Genomic DNA, 10,201 nt, shown 5'->3' with positions numbered 1-10,201 from the left:
CGGGGAGGAGGGCGTGGCAGTTCTGTTTGTTACAGGTTCACGATCCACCCAGCCAGGCTCTCCTCCGGAGAAAGTGGGCGTCGGCTCCGGCGCACCTGCAGCTCGTTGCCGGCAATCAGCGCCGGCTTAAGAACCAGCCACGCCAGGAGTCCGACGCCGGATTATCTTGTCACCTCACGTGGTACTGGCTCATGTCTCGTCTTGTTTCCCGTTCGCCTGACTCGCCTTGCTCTCGTGCTTGCTTGACCCCTGCTCTGCCGTCTCCCCCCTCTAGCCGACCTGAACCCGTCTGGTCCCGCTCCGCACGCCAGCGCCTCCGAGATCCCGCCCGGCAAACATCCCGACAGCGCTCTCCGCTCCGCCGTGCTTCGCGCTACCACGCCAGCCCGACTTCGCCTCCCGACACGTCTCGCTCGACCGCACCCTCGTCCGCGCCACCCGGCACTGACCCGTCGGCTTCCTTCGACGCTGTCCTGGACGACGCCTGCCTTGCGGTGGACTCTCTCCAGCTCACATCCCCACTCCAGCCTTCAATAAACCCTGTTTCCCACTCACCTGTCGCTTTCGGGTCCTCCTTCCTTCCCACACGGTTCATTGAACCGCGACACCGACACTGCGTTGTCGGTCTGGGAGGTCTAAATAGTCCGAGTCATTCGGGGAGCAGATGGGAAGCAGGTGCTTGATGAGGGTAACGGGGAACAGGTGCGTGGCTGGTGATGACGAGTGCTGAGGGGAAACGCTAACACAGCTGACAAAACAATAACAGAAGCACATGGCAGCAAGGAGGGAAGAAAACAATAACAAAAACATTGACATGCCCGACACGGGTCATGACACATGTGAGGCCACGCCGGTAGACATAACAAATAAATAAATCTAATGCAAGCTGTACTAAATTTAGATGAACGCCTTTTGACAAACCAAATCATGTGGGATCATATGTACAATGTAATGTGTCAATTTGGTGAATTGAATGGGTGGGGGTTGCTACACCACACAGACAAGAGCAGGAACAGGGCATACCCACCGCGGGAGAATGGAGAACCAGGTTTCAGAGCTGCCTGTGACGGTTCGGGTCGGGGAGGAGGGCGTGGCAGTTCTGCTTGTTTACAGATTCGCGATCCACCCAGCCAGGCCCTCCTCCGGAGAAAGTGGGCGTCGGCTCCGGCGCACCTGCAGCTCGTTGCCGGCAATCAGCGCCGGCTTAAGAACCAGCCACGCCAGGAGTCCGACGCCGGATTATCTTGTCACCTCACGTGGTACTGGCTCATGTCTCGTCCTGTTTCCCGATCGCCTGACTCGTCGTGCTCTCGTGCTTGCTTGACCCCTGCTCTTCCGTCTCCCCCCTCTAGCCGACCTGAACCCGTCTGGTCCCGCTCCGCACGCCAGCGCCTCCGAGATCCTGCCCGGCAAGCATCCCGCCAGCGCTCTCCGCTCCGCCGTGCTTCCCGCTACCACGCCAGCCCGACTTCGCCTCCCGGCGCGCCCCGCTCGGCCGCACCCTCGTCCGCGCCACCCGGCACCTGCCCGTCGGCTTCATTCAACGCTGTCCCTGACGACGCCTGCCTTGTGGTGGACTCTCTCCAGCTCGCCTCCCCACTCCAGCCTTCAATAAACCCTGTTACCCACTCACCTGTCGCTTTTGGGTCCTCCTTCCTTCCCACACGGTTCATAGAACGCGACAGAATAATCCGGCCAAGTTAATGGACCCCGCGACCACGGACCCCCTGGGCGAAGCGCTTGCCCACCAGGGCAGCGTGCTCGAGCGCCATGATCGGATGCTGCAGGAAGTTCCGGGCTCCCTCCAGGCCATCCAACACCAGCTCTCGCACCTCTCTAACCAGGTGGGTTCACTCGCTCCCCCCCCCAACCTCCCCAGGGACGCGACCCTGGCTCCCCCGGCCGCCGCATTGCATTATGCGGGCGGTCGAGAGCCCCACGTTCCTACTCCCGAACCCTACTCCGGGGACTTGGGCTCGTGTAGCCAATTCTTACTCAGCACCTCCCTGGTTTTCGACCTTCAGCCCCACAGTTACGCTACAGAGCGGGCCAGGATCGCCTATACCATCAACTTGCTTCGCGGCCGCGCCGCCAAGTGGGCAACCGCATTGTGGGAGGCGGCGTCACCTGTGATGTCTACTTACGCGGATTTCAGCCAGGAGTTACGCCGTGTCTTCGACCACCCGGTGCAGGGGCGCGAGGCGTCCCGCCGGCTCCTCTCCCTCCGACAGGGTTCCCGCTCCGCGGCCGACTTCTCGGTGGAATTCCGCATCCTGGCCCACGAGAGCCGTTGGAACGAGCCGGCTCTCCGCGAGGCGTTTCTCAACGGGCTGACCGACGCCCTCAAGGACGAGCTGGCGATCCGTGACGAAACCACGACTCTTGAAGAACTAATCGCCCTGGCCATCAAGGTGGACCATCGGTTGCGGGACCGGCAGGCTGATCGTTTCCGACGCCCCTCCAGAGTCGCCGCCCGGGCAGCCATTCCCCGACCCGAGGTTCGCTCGCCATCGCCAGTTCAGCTATCCACCGGCGCGGAGGAGCCTATGCAGGTAGGAAGAACTACTCTGGACCCTCTGGAGCGCCAGCGCCGTCGGTCCCATCAGCTCTGCCTGTATTGCGGCCTCCCCGGCCACTTCTTGATCCACTGTCCCAATAAACCAAAAGAGCAGGCTCGTCGCTGAGGGAGAGCCCAACGCCGAGCCTGCTGGTATCCGCTTCTGGCTCTTCTTCCCGGATGTCCATCTCCGCCCGGCTGCTGGGTCAACACACCCCCCGCTCGGTCACCGCGCTGGTCGACTCGGGGGCCGACGGCAGCTTCTTGGACCTGACCCTTGCCCGCCAGCTCGGCATCACCATGGAACCCATTCTGTCCCCCCGAAGGGTGGTCGCGCTGGACGGGCATCTCATCGCCCGGGTCTCCCAACAGACCGCTCCCCTGACCCTCATCGTCTCGGGTAATCACCGGGAGTCCATCAGATTTTTTCTGATCCACTCTCCCCAGGTCCCCCTGGTCTTAGGTTTCCCCTGGCTCCAGACCCACAACCCCACCATCGATTGGAGGAGGTGCGTGCTGACCGGATGGAGTGAGTTCTGCCACTCCCACTGCCTGCGTTCAGCGGATCCGGCCCCTTCCTCTACGCTTCCCCCCCCCTCCCCCTGACGTCTCCTCCGTTCCCCCGGACTACCACGACCTGGCGCAGGTCTTCAACAAGGACCTTGCCCGTACCCTCCCCCCCCATCGTCCGTACGACTGCGCCATCGACCTCCTCCCGGGGGCCCCCCTGCCCAACACCCGCCTATACAACATCTCCAGGCCAGAGAAGGAGTCCATGGAGACGTACATCCGTGAGTCGCTTGCGACCGGTCTCATCCGCCCCTCGTCTTCTCCTCTGGGCGCGGGCTTCTTTTTCGTGAAAAAGAAGGACGCCTCGCTCCGCCCCTGCATCGACTTCAAACCACTAAACCAGATAACTGTCAAAAACAAGTCTTCGCTCCCCCTCATCGACCCGTCGTTCGAACCTCTATGTGAGGCCCAGATTTTCTCAAAGTTGGACTTACGAAATGCGTACCACCTGGTCCGCATCAGGGAGGGGGACGAGTGGAAGACGGCGTTCAACACACCATTGGGGCACTTCGAGTATCTGGTGATGCCTTTCGGACTTACCAACGCCCCCGCCGTCTTCCAGACCCTCATGACAGACGTTTTCCGCGACATGCTCAACCGGTTCGTGTTCATATATCTCGACGACATCCTCATATTCTCCCGCTCTCTCGCAGATCACCGCAGGCATGTCCGACTGGTCCTCCAGCGCCTCCTGGAGAACCGCCTCTACGTGAAGCCCGAGAAATGCGAGTTCCACGTCCCTTCGGTGCCCTTCCTGGGCTATATCATCGCCCGGGGGCAACTTCGCCCCGACCCGGCCAAGATCCAGGCCGTGGCGGAGTGGCCCCAGCCCACCACCCGGAAGGAGCTTCAACGTTTTCTCGGATTCGCAAATTTCTACCGCCGTTTCATCCGGGACTACAGTAAGGTCGCCAGTCCACTCACCGCGCTTACGTCCACAGCCACCACATTCCAGTGGACCCCGGCGGCCGCCCAGGCCTTCACCCACCTGAAGAAGGCCTTCACCAGCGCCCCCGTACTCCGGCACCCAGACCCCGCTCTCCAGTTCATCGTGGAGGTGGACGCCTCCGACACCGGGGCGGGGGCCGTCCTCTCCCAGCGTGATCCCGGTACCCAGGTAGTCCATCCGTGTGCCTTCTTTTCCAGGCGCCTATCCCCCGCCGAGCGAAACTACGACGTGGGCAATCGAGAACTCCTCGCGGTGGTATGGGCTCTCCAGGAGTGGCGGCACTGGCTCGAGGGCACCTCGACCCCTTTCTTGGTCTGGACCGACCACAAAAACCTGGCATACCTGCAGTCCGCCAAGAGACTCAACCCCCGCCAGGCACGCTGGAACTTGTTCTTGAGCCGTTTTAATTTTACCCTCTCCTTCCGCCCCGGCTCGAACAATGGGAAGGCGGACGCCCTCTCACGTCAGTTCTCGCCCCCTGCCAGCCCTGACGCTCCGGAGCCCATTCTTCCCTCGGCCTGTCTACTGGGGGCGGCCACCTGGGACATCGAGCAGGTCGTCCGCAACGCTCAGGAGCAGCAACCGGACCCGCGCCCAGTCCCTTCCGACCGCTTGTTCGTTCCCGACACCGTGCGGTCACAGGTACTGCAATGGGGGCACTCATCCACACTCACCTGCCACCCGGGGGTGGCACGCACTCTCCGCTTCCTCCAGCAGCGTTTCTGGTGGCCCCGGATGGCAAAGGATACCCGGGAATTCGTGCGAGCCTGCTCCGTCTGCGCCCGCGGAAAGGCCTCCCACGCGGTCCCCGCCGGCCTCCTCCAGCCCCTGCCTATCCCAAGTCGTCCCTGGTCGCACATCGCCCTAGACTTTGTCACCGGCCTCCCTCCGTCCAACGGACACACAGTCATCCTCACCCTGGTCGACAGGTTTTCCAAGTGCGTCCACTACGTCCCCCTGCCCAAGCTGCCCACCGCGCTTGAGACCGCCAAACTCATCACCCAACACGTTTTCCGACCCCACGGCATCCCGGAGGACATCGTGTCCGACCGGGGCCCCCAGTTCGCTTCACAAGTTTGGCAGGAATTCTGCAAGGCAGTCGGGGCCACCGCCAGTCTCTCCTCGGGCTACCACCCCCAATCCAACGGCCAGACGGAGCGGGCCAACCAGGACCTGGAAGCCGCCCTCCGATGCGTGGTGGCCCGCAACCCGGACTCCTGGAGCGACGCACTACCCTGGGTCGAGTACGCCCATAACTCCCTCTCCACCACGGCCACAGGTATGTCTCCCTTCATGGTTTGTTTTGGTTACCAACCACCTCTCTTCAAAGACCAGGAGCATACCGTGGCCATTCCTTCCGTGGAGGAGCACCTCCGCCGGATCCGGGGGGTGTGGGCCGAAGCGAGGGCCGCCCTCATCCGAACAGCCCAGAGGACCAAACGACTGGCTGATCGCCACCGGTCCCCAGCCCCGGACTACGTGCCTGGCCAGATGGTGTGGCTCTCCTCACGCGACCTTCCCCTCCAAGTCGAGTCTCGTAAGCTGGCCCCTCGCTTTATCGGTCCTTTTCCCGTCGAAAGAATCATTAACCCGTGCTCTGTTCGACTCAAGCTTCCCGACTCCCTGAAAATTCACCCTACATTCCATGTCTCCCTCCTCAAACCGGTATCCTCCAGCCCTCTGAGCCCTCCGGCTGTACCCCCCCCACCCCCCATGATAATAGACGACCACCCGGCTTACACGGTGGCAAAAGTCCTGGACGTTCGGCGCCGGGGCCGGGGCTACCAGTACCTGGTGGACTGGGAGGGCTACGGTCCGGAGGAGCGCTCCTGGATCTCCCGAAAACTGTTTTTGACCGACGCCCCCATCAGGGAGTTCTACGCACTTCACCCGGACAAGCCGGGTAGGACGCCAGGAGGCGTCCGTTAGGGGGGGGGTACTGTGACGGTTCGGGTCGGGGAGGAGGGCGTGGCAGTTCTGCTTGTTTACAGATTCGCGATCCACCCAGCCAGGCCCTCCTCCGGAGAAAGTGGGCGTCGGCTCCGGCGCACCTGCAGCTCGTTGCCGGCAATCAGCGCCGGCTTAAGAACCAGCCACGCCAGGAGTCCGACGCCGGATTATCTTGTCACCTCACGTGGTACTGGCTCATGTCTCGTCCTGTTTCCCGATCGCCTGACTCGTCGTGCTCTCGTGCTTGCTTGACCCCTGCTCTTCCGTCTCCCCCCTCTAGCCGACCTGAACCCGTCTGGTCCCGCTCCGCACGCCAGCGCCTCCGAGATCCTGCCCGGCAAGCATCCCGCCAGCGCTCTCCGCTCCGCCGTGCTTCCCGCTACCACGCCAGCCCGACTTCGCCTCCCGGCGCGCCCCGCTCGGCCGCACCCTCGTCCGCGCCACCCGGCACTTGCCCGTCGGCTTCATTCAACGCTGTCCCTGACGACGCCTGCCTTGTGGTGGACTCTCTCCAGCTCGCCTCCCCACTCCAGCCTTCAATAAACCCTGTTACCCACTCACCTGTCGCTTTTGGGTCCTCCTTCCTTCCCACACGGTTCATAGAACGCGACAGAATAATCCGGCCAAGTTAATGGACCCCGCGACCACGGACCCCCTGGGCGAAGCGCTTGCCCACCAGGGCAGCGTGCTCGAGCGCCATGATCGGATGCTGCAGGAAGTTCCGGGCTCCCTCCAGGCCATCCAACACCAGCTCTCGCACCTCTCTAACCAGGTGGGTTCACTCGCTCCCCCCCCCAACCTCCCCAGGGACGCGACCCTGGCTCCCCCGGCCGCCGCATTGCATTATGCGGGCGGTCGAGAGCCCCACGTTCCTACTCCCGAACCCTACTCCGGGGACTTGGGCTCGTGTAGCCAATTCTTACTCAGCACCTCCCTGGTTTTCGACCTTCAGCCCCACAGTTACGCTACCGAGCGGGCCAGGATCGCCTATACCATCAACTTGCTTCGCGGCCGCGCCGCCAAGTGGGCAACCGCATTGTGGGAGGCGGCGTCACCTGTGATGTCTACTTACGCGGATTTCAGCCAGGAGTTACGCCGTGTCTTCGACCACCCGGTGCAGGGGCGCGAGGCGTCCCGCCGGCTCCTCTCCCTCCGACAGGGTTCCCGCTCCGCGGCCGACTTCTCGGTGGAATTCCGCATCCTGGCCCACGAGAGCCGTTGGAACGAGCCGGCTCTCCGCGAGGCGTTTCTCAACGGGCTGACCGACGCCCTCAAGGACGAGCTGGCGATCCGTGACGAAACCACGACTCTTGAAGAACTAATCGCCCTGGCCATCAAGGTGGACCATCGGTTGCGGGACCGGCAGGCTGATCGTTTCCGACGCCCCTCCAGAGTCGCCGCCCGGGCAGCCATTCCCCGACCCGAGGTTCGCTCGCCATCGCCAGTTCAGCTATCCACCGGCGCGGAGGAGCCTATGCAGGTAGGAAGAACTACTCTGGACCCTCTGGAGCGCCAGCGCCGTCGGTCCCATCAGCTCTGCCTGTATTGCGGCCTCCCCGGCCACTTCTTGATCCACTGTCCCAATAAACCAAAAGAGCAGGCTCGTCGCTGAGGGAGAGCCCAACGCCGAGCCTGCTGGTATCCGCTTCTGGCTCTTCTTCCCGGATGTCCATCTCCGCCCGGCTGCTGGGTCAACACACCCCCCGCTCGGTCACCGCGCTGGTCGACTCGGGGGCCGACGGCAGCTTCTTGGACCTGACCCTTGCCCGCCAGCTCGGCATCACCATGGAACCCATTCTGTCCCCCCGAAGGGTGGTCGCGCTGGACGGGCATCTCATCGCCCGGGTCTCCCAACAGACCGCTCCCCTGACCCTCATCGTCTCGGGTAATCACCGGGAGTCCATCAGATTTTTTCTGATCCACTCTCCCCAGGTCCCCCTGGTCTTAGGTTTCCCCTGGCTCCAGACCCACAACCCCACCATCGATTGGAGGAGGTGCGTGCTGACCGGATGGAGTGAGTTCTGCCACTCCCACTGCCTGCGTTCAGCGGATCCGGCCCCTTCCTCTACGCTTCCCCCCCCCCCTCCCCCTGACGTCTCCTCCGTTCCCCCGGACTACCACGACCTGGCGCAGGTCTTCAACAAGGAACTTGCCCGTACCCTCCCCCCCCATCGTCCGTACGACTGCGCCATCGACCTCCTCCCGGGGGCCCCCCTGCCCAACACCCGCCTATACAACATCTCCAGGCCAGAGAAGGAGTCCATGGAGACGTACATCCGTGAGTCGCTTGCGACCGGTCTCATCCGCCCCTCGTCTTCTCCTCTGGGCGCGGGCTTCTTTTTCGTGAAAAAGAAGGACGCCTCGCTCCGCCCCTGCATCGACTTCAAACCACTAAACCAGATAACTGTCAAAAACAAGTCTTCGCTCCCCCTCATCGACCCGTCGTTCGAACCTCTATGTGAGGCCCAGATTTTCTCAAAGTTGGACTTACGAAATGCGTACCACCTGGTCCGCATCAGGGAGGGGGACGAGTGGAAGACGGCGTTCAACACACCATTGGGGCACTTCGAGTATCTGGTGATGCCTTTCGGACTTACCAACGCCCCCGCCGTCTTCCAGACCCTCATGACAGACGTTTTCCGCGACATGCTCAACCGGTTCGTGTTCATATATCTCGACGACATCCTCATATTCTCCCGCTCTCTCGCAGATCACCGCAGGCATGTCCGACTGGTCCTCCAGCGCCTCCTGGAGAACCGCCTCTACGTGAAGCCCGAGAAATGCGAGTTCCACGTCCCTTCGGTGCCCTTCCTGGGCTATATCATCGCCCGGGGGCAACTTCGCCCCGACCCGGCCAAGATCCAGGCCGTGGCGGAGTGGCCCCAGCCCGCCACCCGGAAGGAGCTTCAACGTTTTCTCGGATTCGCAAATTTCTACCGCCGTTTCATCCGGGACTACAGTAAGGTCGCCAGTCCACTCACCGCGCTTACGTCCACAGCCACCACATTCCAGTGGACCCCGGCGGCCGCCCAGGCCTTCACCCACCTGAAGAAGGCCTTCACCAGCGCCCCCGTACTCCGGCACCCAGACCCCGCTCTCCAGTTCATCGTGGAGGTGGACGCCTCCGACACCGGGGCGGGGGCCGTCCTCTCCCAGCGTGATCCCGGTACCCAGGTAGTCCATCCGTGTGCCTTCTTTTCCAGGCGCCTATCCCCCGCCGAGCGAAACTACGACGTGGGCAATCGAGAACTCCTCGCGGTGGTATGGGCTCTCCAGGAGTGGCGGCACTGGCTCGAGGGCACCTCGACCCCTTTCTTGGTCTGGACCGACCACAAAAACCTGGCATACCTGCAGTCCGCCAAGAGACTCAACCCCCGCCAGGCACGCTGGAACTTGTTCTTGAGCCGTTTTAATTTTACCCTCTCCTTCCGCCCCGGCTCGAAAAATGGGAAGGCGGACGCCCTCTCACGTCAGTTCTCGCCCCCTGCCAGCCCTGACGCTCCGGAGCCCATTCTTCCCTCGGCCTGTCTACTGGGGGCGGCCACCTGGGACATCGAGCAGGTCGTCCGCAACGCTCAGGAGCAGCAACCGGACCCGCGCCCAGTCCCTTCCGACCGCTTGTTTGTTCCCGACACCGTGCGGTCACAGGTACTGCAATGGGGGCACTCATCCACACTCACCTGCCACCCGGGGGTGGCACGCACTCTCCGCTTCCTCCAGCAGCGTTTCTGGTGGCCCCGGATGGCAAAGGATACCCGGGAATTCGTGCGAGCCTGCTCCGTCTGCGCCCGCGGAAAGGCCTCCCACGCGGTCCCCGCCGGCCTCCTCCAGCCCCTGCCTATCCCAAGTCGTCCCTGGTCGCACATCGCCCTAGACTTTGTCACCGGCCTCCCTCCGTCCAACGGACACACAGTCATCCTCACCCTGGTCGACAGGTTTTCCAAGTGCGTCCACTACGTCCCCCTGCCCAAGCTGCCCACCGCGCTTGAGACCGCCAAACTCATCACCCAACACGTTTTCCGACCCCACGGCATCCCGGAGGACATCGTGTCCGACCGGGGCCCCCAGTTCGCTTCACAAGTTTGGCAGGAATTCTGCAAGGCAGTCGGGGCCACCGCCAGTCTCTCCTCGGGCTACCACCCCCAATCCAACGGCCAGACGGAGCGGGCCAACCA

The sequence above is a fragment of the Idiotropiscis lumnitzeri genome, unplaced genomic scaffold (assembly GCF_059441095.1).
Source record: "Idiotropiscis lumnitzeri isolate Australia: NSW breed Sydney's pygmy pipehorse unplaced genomic scaffold, RoL_Ilum_1.0 HiC_scaffold_28, whole genome shotgun sequence".
In the NCBI taxonomy this organism is placed as follows: domain Eukaryota; kingdom Metazoa; phylum Chordata; class Actinopteri; order Syngnathiformes; family Syngnathidae; genus Idiotropiscis; species Idiotropiscis lumnitzeri.
This window is presented reverse-complemented; position numbering follows the sequence as displayed.